Source organism: Caloenas nicobarica, chromosome 10, assembly GCF_036013445.1.
Source record: "Caloenas nicobarica isolate bCalNic1 chromosome 10, bCalNic1.hap1, whole genome shotgun sequence".
Lineage (NCBI taxonomy): Eukaryota > Metazoa > Chordata > Aves > Columbiformes > Columbidae > Caloenas > Caloenas nicobarica.
In genome coordinates this window covers 11,716,903-11,729,660 of record NC_088254.1, presented here as the reverse complement: position 1 = coordinate 11,729,660, position 12,758 = coordinate 11,716,903, and positions in this window count along the sequence as shown.

Here is a 12,758-nt window from a genome sequence, read left to right as displayed (position 1 = left end):
CTCCATTTAGTTTGATGCCAATTAATTTCCAGCTCCATTTTGCTGTTAATTAGAGCTGTTCAGAGTCCAAGTTTTCCAAGATGCAGATTGCCAGTAACCATGTGATCATGCAAATGAGGCCCTGCTATTAATGCTGCTAGTTAGGTTGGAACAAAAATAACAACAGTTTGTAAGTTTGCATTTTTAATACAACCTTACTAGAAACAATTAGAAGCAGATAAAGTGAAAGCATCTGAGCTCTGGCAGGACAGGGCCAGTTTTCCTATCTGAGAATCTGTTTTTATTGAAGACAAGGTTATCGGAAGCCATATTCTTTTCCAGTGAGTCCATGATGTAAACAATTAATTTATCTCTTCCCAAGGTAGGTCTTTGGCTTTCTATGAAGAGGAAATCAGAATCTAAAGTTTCACGTTTCTTATAAAGCTACTTTGTGAAGAAAGAAACCAAAGAAAATAGGGAATTGCAATTCTAAATAAAAATAAGAATCTTTTTATTTGGAGACAGAAACGATCAACCGTGTACTGTCCTCAAAAGTACTGCATTAGAGCACCAAAATAACCTTTCCTTTTCAGTCAAAGAACAATAGGTTTACCTACAGATTTTTGCAATAGGAGATAGCCCTGGTTATTCTACAGTACCTAGTAGCAAGCACTGGCTGTTAACAATGAATTATAATTTTCTCTGAGCACAAATCAAGGTTTGATTGATGAATGTACTAAGTTCTGTGTCTTTTGGAAACATACATCATTTCAAGTTCACGAGAACCAAGTGTCTGGATTCTTTTTCCCTGTCTTTCCTGTACAAAATGCCTTATGATCAGATATAAGCTAGTTGTTAACTATCCTCTCTTTATTCATCTGATCTCAGGATAAGTCTTTTGCCATTGGGCTTCCTTATGTTGTGATTGCATTTGAATTCAAACAGTGACAGGCGGGTGTTAGCCATAGGGACTGCGGTGAGGGCTATACTGAATATTCAAACTATTTAATTTTTTTTTACCTCATCCACTCTATATTTACTTGTCAGTCAAGTTGACACTGCTTTTAAAATCAACAGGTTAAAGAGCAATTTCAGGTACTCTTTCTATCACATTAGCCACTGACGTTTAAAAAATATTTTTCTCTTCGCTATTGCAAAATTTAAAAACTAACTAAAGAAGCTCCAAGGAGGGCACTTGTTCAAACAAGTGGGAGAGAATTCAAATGTTAGACATGATGGAACATTCCTGAGGAGGTCAAAAGCATGAAATAAGTTGCAAAACCTGACAAATATTTTTGCGCTGGATGATGCTCAGTTGAGATATCTTCTACAACCGTGCCTGTTACAAACATAAATGTTGAAGTCGACATGCCCGTTTTTATTTTTTTTTCCCCATTAAAACCATTCATGGCTTTAAAATGTTTTTACTTTTGAACTCTAATCAACCGGATTCAAGGGAATAATTACCCACTAGTCTAGGGTAATAGCTTCGTTTTTCTAGTTAGAAAGTGAAAAGAAAAACTACTGTGAACATATCTGTCAGAAGTTATCATGGTTACTACCATCTTAAGAAAAAAAAAATAAAAGAGAGAGAGAAATAAAAGATGACTGGAATTTGAAAATGTATAAACCCCCTTTTCTCTCCAAAGAAGCAAAGAGACTTCTATACACTCATTTTCCAAGGGCAGTATAGAATCTTCATTAATACATGGGTGAAATGCAAGACTGAGGATTTTGGAATTCTACTCAGCAGAGCTATTGCATGATGACATCAGAAAGAAAACTGATTCAAAAGGAGATCAAACATCAGCCTTATTCTTATGGACTCTCAAAGCTCATATAAGATGGGAACAACCAACTGAGTTTCAACGTGAGGGTTTCTTGTGCGTTTCCTCATATCCATCCTCTTGTAAGCCTGCAGGACCGATTCTCTCTTTACACCCTCTCTGATCCATTCATCTACATTTACTTCACATCTGTCTTAAAGGAAGAATGCATCTACTGCCAAGACTTTTATAAATCCCAGCACTTAAATCCAAGATGAGCACAATTCACACTGCTGTAGTCAATGGGAGTATGGCTCTAAGGCTTTGCAACCTGTGTGTGAAAATGTATTTTAGGCTGAAATGTGGCATGCATGGGTTTCATTAAAACAGGAATCTGTAGTTCTTTAAGAGGACAATTAGATGAAACAAGTAGTGGGTTTATGCTTAGCCAGGCAGACTGCAATCTCTTTTCAAGTCACCCTTTTTTTGCCAAGTGATTACTGTCTAGCATGCACAATATCCATTAATAAAAACCGAGTTCATATTCACGTAGAAGGCAGCACCCTCAGGCTTAGTATTAATGAACAGAAGAACAGGGGGTTCTAGACTCGGACGGAGTAGCACTTCCACACATGAAACAGCAGAATTACTGAAATGAGAAGTTTCCAGAAGTAAAATGTCCAGTTTCCTAGGAGCTTTCTACTTCATTCCTTTCAAGAAAGTCACTATGAGCTTGGTATGGATAAGTCAAATAAATATTATTCAACCAAGACTCAAATACATGTCTCCTGGTTTTCTTTCCTCTCTTAGCCACAAAGTACCATGCAATTTCTCTTGTTATACCTCTGTTTCTAACACTTCTGTTGATGGTTCAATAACCTGTCTGTCCAAAAATCGTTAACATCAGACATCATGCAGTGTTGATATTAGTACCTAAATGAAGAATATCTAAGAATATCTCCTTCTCCAATGTCCATCAGTTTGCATTTAATGCACTGTGAAACTGTTGCCCTTTCGCAGAAAGGAAAATGGAGCATAGCTGGCGCCTGTCAAATCTGTTTCTTGTGGTCTGTCACCACTACAGGTGGTGAACACCAGTGCTGAGTGGGAGGAACAGGGAACAGGGTGCTCACTCTGGGCCTCTTAGGAATCCTCCTGTTTACCCACTTGGGCACCAGCACCAGCCTGTGAGTGTTGTTGCTCCAGCACCTCGCTAGTGCCGAGTGCTGGTCCCGCAGCAGATCGAATGCATGGCTGACCACAGGCTTAAGTATCCCAACACGCTCCCCGGAATACGAACAGGCTGCCTCATCTAACCTGCCCATAACTCAAGTCCACACAAAGAAAAGCACACCTCCAAACACCAAGCCTCACAGCTCTTCTGTGTGTAACTGCCCTAACTGCCCTGCTTTACGCAAACGCTGCTGCTGTGTCAGGATTCTGACCTGGTTGCTCTTGTTAAATCAGAATGAGAGAGGATCAGAAGCTGCCTGCTGAGCTCTGACACAAGGCTCCTCTCCTCTTGGCATCCTCCTTTTCTGGAAGTTAATAAAAGAAACCCACTTATTATTTGGCAGTAATTAGTCCTTAAAAGTGCTTTACAAATACAGCTAATTGATTAAGTAGCCTGTGCAATAGCATCAAAACACTAGTTTTAATTAACATCCTTAAAACCCTTGGCTCATACAGAGGAAAAGAAACCTTTTTCATCAGCCAGGTGTACAAAAGAGGAAGAGGACGGGAGAAAAAAAAAAAGGCACAGATTCATTTCTGTGAGCCTTCTATGCTAATTTTGTAGCCTTTTCCATCATGATGTGCAAGGTTTTTATTTCATACTAAAAAAATCCCCTTTTTCTCCCTAAAATAATTTGCTGATATTAACAACAAAAAAATACACTCTCAGTCTTGGTACCAAATCTTCATCTCACAATTCCCCCACCTTTATTTCATAGGGATTCAATGTCTCTAAAAGCTCTGCCTGCAGGTGCCACCTGCTCTACCCAGGGATCTGCATCACCAACCATCTGCAGAACAATCCCACAACATCTGCAGACAATTGAAGTCATCCTGGTCTCCAGCTCAGGTCATCTCTTTCTCTGTGTGTATCTAATCAAACAGAACAGTTTTTTCCTGTCTTAAACTCTCAGATATCTGTGTTTAGGATCACTAGCATAACCAATGCTGATATTTCACACCGAAGCGGGTTGTGGATCTTACCGTGATCTTGTTATATAAGTCTGTTACGTGTTTAAGTTCTGAGCATGGAAGGAGGTTTGTTAATCGTGCATGTGTCTGACTTTGTGACAAAGTGCAGCAGTGCCCTCCCAACTCATGCTCAGCAGCTTACAGCTTAATCGACAACAGGGCTCGATGCTCTGGTCTGAGTATCCCAATACTGGATGGGGGGAAGAGAGAGAGACTGGGTTGTTATTTTTCAGGCTGGAGGATACCTCCCATCAGAAAATATATATACAGTCTACATGCCAAAGGAGATTGTTTAGACTCTGCAGTCCAAGAACCAGTGTGAAATGTGGTATTCAAATGTGTATTTCATTGTATGTTGTAAAGGCAAAGTACACAGATCGCTGATAACACAGACGAGTCTCTTCCGGTACAGAAATGGAAGCGATAGCAGAGGATATACAGCACAAAGGTGTCCTTAGGCTAAACTTGCACGTCCTTGATCCATGGATAGTTGTATATTTGCCTCTCCGTCTGGCATAAATTAGAGAAACCACGAGGCTCTGACTGTGATACTTTTGCTCTCTATGGCTCTAGATCACCATACTTGGTACTGGTTAGTCAAACAAGATGCATTGGAAGTGGCCTGAAGAGACACAGAACAACCCATGAGATCTAGTGGATCTCAGGAACAGTTTGTTTGCTCATTAAAACTTGCCTTACCTACTGAGACTGCCCCACAACATACAAATTAAAAAGGAGATGGGCAGAAAAGCTGGCACATGGTGATTAATTTTGGAACATGGGCACCATTGTTTTTTTTTTTTTAATTACACATTGGAGAGAAGGCATCTAACAAATAAATGTCATTTTCTATTTTCACTGTTGGCACCAGTATTTGGAAGAACACTGATGTCATTAATTCAGCACAATGCCTTTTGAAGGCAATAGTGTCCTTGTCACTTTTCCTCGTGGACAAAGAGTAAAATACTAACCTACTGTGTACACTTCTCTAGAATGAAGTCCTGCACATGTTCCTCTTGAGATTCACAGTGCATACATGAAGAGTTAGAAATGGTAATAGAGAAAATGTGCCTATATTTTCCTATACAGAGTTAAATCTTTCCTTTAGAGACATTTAAATCCTCGTAAATTGCCCCTTGCATATGAAGCTTTCTTTTTAAATCTTAAGCAAATTCCACTGTTTCTCTATTGCATAATGAAATAGCCAATCACGCTGAGGAGGTGATGCTAAGCTTGCCTGAGCTTGCAGCAATGGTTGAGAACATTTTATACTTCAGAAATGCCATAAAATCCTTCATCACAAAAATTCAATTTTTTATAATCCCCAGGAGTCTCTAAGGCTTTATCTAACATTAGACTCCCAAACCAAAAAAAACCCCCACCAAACAAGCCCAGACATGTTCACCTCCCGTTCTAGCCTCCACCTTCATTTAGCTCCTTAAAACAAATATATTTTTTTTCATCATTTTGTTTGAAAACTATCCCAGTGGGAAATACATACACGCACACAATATATGAAATTTCTCTCTTTCTCTTCTAGCTACAGTTTTGCCTGGGAAATAATTAATAGAGGATCAATCTTTGTCTTCTAGGTTGTCTAAAAAAGAGCCTTTTGAAGAGAGAGCATTCTGTTCGTTTGTTGTGGGGTTTTGTTTGCTTGGTTGGTTTTTGATGTTTGTTTGGTTTGGTTATTCTATGTGTAATACACAAATTTCTAAGGCGTGACAGCTTATTTCAGATGTATTCACTTTAATTGGCTTACAATAGCTGTTCCTATCATGTAGCACTCCATTCTGACAAGTAGTGCACACAATTGTTGTTGTAATTTTGCTGCTATGTGAGCCAATGCTCAACTCCTAGGAACAGGAGCTATTTAAAAGACAAATAAATGTGGCACTTAGGGACATGGTTTAGTGGTGGACTTGGCAGTGTTAGGTTTACAGTTAGACTCGATGACCTTAAAGGTCTTTTCCAACCTAAATGATTGTATGATTCTATAATTTTATGTTTGTCTTGGTCTACGTAATCATAAAACACATGAAGAAATACATCTGAAGAACAGCATCAACTTTGAAGTCTTGAACACAATAAAATACTTGAGACTTGCGCTTAGATAAATAACATGTATGTTTGAAAGAAGTTCGTTTAACATTACACATGCAGCTGCCATTCTTTGACATTTCAGTTACCTGCAGTCCACGTAGTTCTCAGTTTGAAGGAATAAAGGAAATAAAGTCATATTTAGCCACTGGTGGTGTTCATCTGCCATTTGAGGCTGCCCGTTGGCAGCAGAAATAAACCCTCCAGTGGAGCAGAGCTCATTCAGTGGCTGAGCTTGTTTCTGAGGATTGCACATGAGACACCCTGAGCCTACTGCTTCTGCCTTTGTTCAGAGGGGGAAAAAAAAAAAAAAAAAAAAAAAAAAATCACCTTCCTTAGCTAAAAAGTTTTTTAAATATTACCATTTTAACACATCTCCTTTTTGGTGTCTACCCTTCTTTTCTTTGTGCTGTATCTTCACACATGATGTTCCTTTGTCCTTCTTTCTTTTCATAAAACATATACACTAGCAGTAGTATTTGTGAGACTTTTCCAGATAAGAAACTGGTCAAATGATTCTCACCCAAGGAGGAATAGACCTTAATTCATTCAGAATAATGGTCAGTAATACTGTAAACACACGAAGTGCTTCTGTGTCCACAGAGACTAAAATTATTTTATAAAACAGAACTGAATACAGTACTATTTATAGCAGTAGTTAAATTACAATTATTGATATTTATGTTGTATCTCCCAGCAAAGAGAACATGTTCAACAGCAATGCAATGTCATTCGTTAGACATTTCTCAGAGGAGTTCAGAAATTTACTATTTGTTGGTTTTATAGTCTTCTGGAGAGGTCATCTTGTTAGAGAAATAACTCTCCCTGAAAAAAAAAGGAAAATGCTTTTCCATTCTGCATATCTTCAGCTCTGAGGCAACATGAACCTGTCTTGCTTTGTGTTTCTTATTTTTCCCTATTTAATCCCCTCTGTTCTTCCCAAACTGCCAGCCATATTTTTCCCTATTTAATTCCCTCTGTTCTTCCCAAACTGCCAGCCAAAGTGTAGTTCCAGTAAAACACCTCCTTGCCTACCAGTGTCACAAAATTCATTTACAACTGAGGTCTTCCTTGCACATGAACTGGGTCTTTGCCATCACACAGCGACATGAATGAGGAAGAAGGGCACCAAGGATGACTCAGAAGCAGAACTATTCATGTTCTTGCCCTGTGCATTTACATTTTGTCAGCCAGTGTTGGTCTGTGTGCATGTGTGTGCGTCACTCTCAGCTGTGACAGAACAGCAGCACCAGTAAGAAGACGACTGGCAAGAGGCGGCATCAATGAGCTGCTAAGCATGAATCTTGAATATCAAACATCAGTCATACATAGGCCATGAATAAACTGTGTGGTAGTCAATTTTTCACTTGGAAATCACCCAGTATTTTCAAATAACATACACACAGCGCCGAGAGTGGGATTGTGTATTTTATGTTTGCAGGATCCTTCTCAACTACTCCACACTTCCTTTCTGAAAAAAAGATGAATACCATGTCTGGAAAAGGAGAAGAGATGAAACATGCTGTCTAAAAGGGGCATATCCTAGCAACCTGCCTTTGTGTTGCTGGTCTACCCGGCTGAACACAATAGTTCACTACAGCTTTCATCAGCACTGATGTCACATTTAAGCAAAAGTGACCTGGCATCTCCGGGGTTCGGTAATTGGATTTGGAGCCTTTAACCTGCTGGTCACAGGGTCAAATCCAACTCCAGTTCATAGAGTTGAAAATCTTTAGTATCTTTAGTATCTTTTTTAGTATCTTTAGTATCACAGATCTGTTCGGTGGCATATATGAAACGAATGTACAGCTTCAGCCCAGTTGCTAGTGGGAATGAGTCCCCTGTCGACCCTTTAAGCAGAAAAGCATGGGATTAAACGACTAAAGAACACAAGTTAGCTTTTTACCCCAAAGGGTGGTCTCTCTGGTCAGAGTGGAGACAATATATCTGGTGAGTTTTACTGCTGCTTGCTCTGCACTAGCCTTTAAAAGTATAAAATTTCAAGCCTGAGGTGTACACATTCCAGAACCTTTAAGGTTCCTACATTTATCTTGGAATAAAAAAAAAAAAAAAAAAAAGAAAAGAAAGAATAAAATCCACATCCAACTTTTCTTTAAAAATTCTTTCAGCTCAGCAGCACTTGATTCCAGTTTTTCAGAAATCTCAGCAGGCCAGAAGTGGCCAGCAGCACCTCAGACTGGATCCGGATAGGATTCCTGGATCCAGAGGTGGTTGTGCCTACTAAAAATGTCACCAAAGCAGAATCCATGGCCTCTTACAAGACCTCTGGCTTACAGGAAGCAGAACATCAATTAAAAAACAAAACAAAACAAAACTCTATAAACATTTATCTAGCAATTACAAACTCTTACACTCAAGCAATACGGTATGCAATACTCTTATACTGAAGTAGTTCTCAACCTGTGCTGGACCCTCCAGCTATGACTGTGGCACACACAGACAACACTTGCCAACACAGAAGGAACACGTGGGTACCTGCTGAACCTGGCTCTCTCTTGTCAGTGATAAAAGCTTTAACCATGAAATGTTTACAATAAACACTAAGCCCACATAACTTGCATTTTCCCCAAAAAGTCAGGATTGTGTAAGCTTTTCAAAACACATGCTAAATCAAACCTTTAGTCCTCAGCAATTAAACAAACAAAAAAACCCCCCTATAGATGAAATTCTTAAATTTCACCATATTTTTGTGGACATTTTAGCCTTTTGAAAACCAAAGTTGAAAGAACATGAAGAGAAAGACAGAGGAAAAAAATAAAATAGAAACTAAACTCACAGAGACATGGAGGCAAAGTTTCAAAAGACTTACAAAGCACGAAAAATTATTTGTCTCTTGCTTTACAAATCATGTACTGAATTCCAAATGTAGACAAAACATTCACAGAATTCCAAATGCAGTTTACATGTGTTTTAATACTTGTTTAGTGTGAATTTTTTATAATCAGTTTTGAGTATATTTGTATTGGGTTTGTTTCTCATAAAGCATCTGTTCTTATGTTTCTTTTTACATGACTGGCACTCTCCTAGTGTAAATGACTGGCCTGACATTTATTGGATTGGGCTTCACACAGAGCACCTGTGAGCAATATGTGGTGTGTGTGACTTTCCTATGCAGCCTTAGTAATTTTAATTGGTTTTGGCATGTTTTTCCTGCCATATACTGTAACTTGACCTTTGCAAATATTCATTTCATTTTGATGCTTATGAAATGAAGTAGATTAATATTCCAGAAGAATGAAGTCCTCTGTTTAGTCACAGAAATAGATACAGAAAAAGTAGTGGCAGCACAGGGGTTTTTTGTTTGTTTGTTGTTTTTTTTTTTTAAACCAGAATTTCTTAGAAACCTTGGGAAAGTGGGTGGTATAACTATAGAGTAATGTAAATGCCTACAGAGCATAAAACCCATGGGGATAGAAAGTGGCCCAAAAGAAGAATATAGGAATATATTTTTTTAAAAAAAAAATCTCTTAATCTGCTTTTAGAAGACACAAGTTCTGATGATATCTATTTTTTTTTCTTTCTACTAAAGCTTATAGCATTGTTGTAGATGCTACTATAGAACACAGGACTTCTATTACGTAGTAAAATAAGGGTTTTTTTTTTAAAAAAGTACAGTAAATTTGCAAAACCTTGTAAATCAGGCTAATTAGTTATTCTTACTTTTTCTGAGGTAAAACTGAGGTAATAAATTTTCTCCAAGACTCAGAATGGTCTAGGAATAGGCAAGGGACTTGAAGCCAACAGTTCTCGAATTCTGTTCTCATGGAAAACAATTAGACAGCACTGCCCTATAAATGGTGTAGGGTATGCAGCGGCACCGCCTCAGAATTAGTGGAGAGGAAGAAATTCCTTAAGGAATTATGTACACCATGCCAGTTATATTAACCCTATTAACTCTTAAGCCTTTCAGATTGTTCTATATAGTGTGTAACTCTAACAATGAGAATAGGCAAACATTTCAATGCCAGAGAGCAAGGTGTCGTCAGCCAAAAACATTCCAGTTATTTACTGTGATGATTTTACATACCTATAACTTCAAATTATCTAAGCTGGACAGATTTTTAGTTGTATGAAAGTAATGACAGTTTGAGGTTTTTACAGTAGTTTAAATTCTTATCTTCTATAAATGGTAATTGAACTCTGGACTCCTTTTTAATTAGAGAGAGAATACTGGAAGTCACTAATTAAATGCTGTACATGTCTCCTCAACTAGTAGTTTGACCAATAATGTATTATTTATTAAACATCATCACTAGTTGGTATAGCACTAAAATAGTTCCAGATTTTGTGAGGACAACGACAACCTGATGACATAGCATGCACTTACAGACGGTGCTGATGAGGTTTGGCAGGGATCACTTTCCTCCGAGGTTCGGAGGCTACCAGCCTGTGTTAAGGATTTCACCACTTAGACTTCTCAAAAGGAAACAATATAAAGGAAAATGGGATCAGACTGCAAAGTGCTTATGGTAAATGAAAGAGCTATGAGAAATCACGTGGTGCCATTCTTCAAAGGGTAGGGTTATTTTATATCGACAATGAGGCCACTTTATAATGCCACAGCATCCAGAGGTGCCTTAGACTAAATGAGAATCTGACCCACGATGCTTAGCTCATGAAAATTCAAAGGCAGTTACTTGTTACTACTCACTTAGCAAGACTTCTGGGTATGAATGCAGTGCATGTCAGATAGCTGAGTAGCCTATAATAGCTAATAGCCCATCAGAACAAAATAATCATCAGCAGGGAAGAAATTTTGAGCTGGATCTTTACCTGGCACAAACTGACGTAACTGAGGACAGGGGAAGGCAGCTGAGTCACACTGGCTAACACACTTATCGCATATGATCCAAACAAAGAAAATCTTTTGTCATTTGCAGTAATTACTACATCTATATGTTTGTGCCCATTTTAAAACCATAAAATAAATTGAAAAATACTAACATCGACTTTAAAACAATAACAGAATTAGACCCAGGACTATGACCTTTTCTTCCCACACAGCTATATTCAGTAAAATGGGATCTATTGGTTTCATTTTCCCAGTGCAGCATTCAGACAACCCTTCAAGCAGAATTATTGCTTCTATTAAAATGTGTACCATCTTCTAACGCTTCCCGTTTTCTCGGCTTAATATGAAACAATTGAGAGTTATATCAGTACATTAGAAAAGAATTATCGTTATCAGCATCCTCAGAAGTCCTGATTAATGTAACTATCTCTTTTCTCTAACTAAAGATATCATAGGAGGTATAGTCCTTCTTGAACAATTATGTAATTTAAGCTTTGTAGAGTGCACATTTTTTGTCGAAATGGTCAATAACTCCTGGCTGAGTAAAAGCATTCCTTTCAATTAATACAAGTTTCTAAGTCAACTTACAACAAAAAAATACAGCAGACTTGGATTCTAAAGCCACCCACTTACAACAATATATTAAAAACCAAACGACAACAACAACAAACACAAAACAAACAAAAAAACTACCAACAAACATTTACTGCACCTGCTATACTAAAATATTCTCTTAAACCTACACTGGTGAATGCTGTGGGACAAATTTCCCCCTTCACGAAAGCAGACACAAGGTTATCACCTATACATATGTACCCATGCAGATGCAGTTCTGCACCATAGCAACAGCTTCATAAAATCAGGAAGATGAAGAAATCAGGGCCAAACTAACATGGACAGCAAGGCACGTCTCTGAAGATGCTGCCTGCCCACAGCTCAGCTTCTCCTCTGAGAAGCACAATGTGTGAGACCACTGATGCAGGATTCCCCTCCATCCTTGCGTCTCAGAAGTCCTGCTCACACAATGCTGGCTCCTATTGGTGTTTTATTCCACAAGACAGCTTTAGTAGGCTGAAAGGAAACCTTGGAGCCTTCTAATAATGCCCAAATTAGTTCAAATCCGAGTGACATCCAGCCACATTCCTAGCCACTTCAAGAGAAAAAGTTTGTAGGTGGCGCTGGTGTGGCTCCTTTTTCAATTTTGAAAATTGGCCCAATATTGAGAAAATCCTTCCTTTTTTTGCCCTAAGCCCCTGTGAATCATGTATACCAGTGCTATATAATCTATGCAGATCTGTGCACAGAACAAGTATACTCACATGCATGGGAATGGCAGTGTTAAAAAGAAAGTAAATAACTCTGTCCAACCAAACTTTCATTGTATTTAGCAAGGGACATTTTCCTCTGATATATGTGTGAGAGGTTGGATGGAATGTCAGTGTTATTAGATTTTTATACTTTTCTAGACACTCTAACATCAGGGCCTAATCTCTTTGTTTCTCTTCTACTCTCTTCAGGGGAAAAAAAAAAAAAAAAGGATATTTAAAGTTTGGTTGAATTTGTGTGCTGGGAGACTTGGTTATTTGGTATAAATGTGATCCATACCCACCCCTCCCCTCCTGACTCTCTTTTCTGTTCTGTAGTTTTTCCAATTAGGGACCCCAGTGACTGAAGCAAGCACCAAATTACCAGCCTGAGGCTCAACTATAACAGCAGCAAAATTCCAATTTTAAAAATCTGATTGAAGAATGTGGGCTTTATCTACATACTGGTGTGTGTGTGTGGAACAGGAGGGTTTTCTTTTTTCCTCTCTTGGCCTTGTAAGCAAACAGAATCCACTGAAAATACTGAAATGAGATCATATAAGCTGGTAAGAAAACTAACAAAAGAAGAAA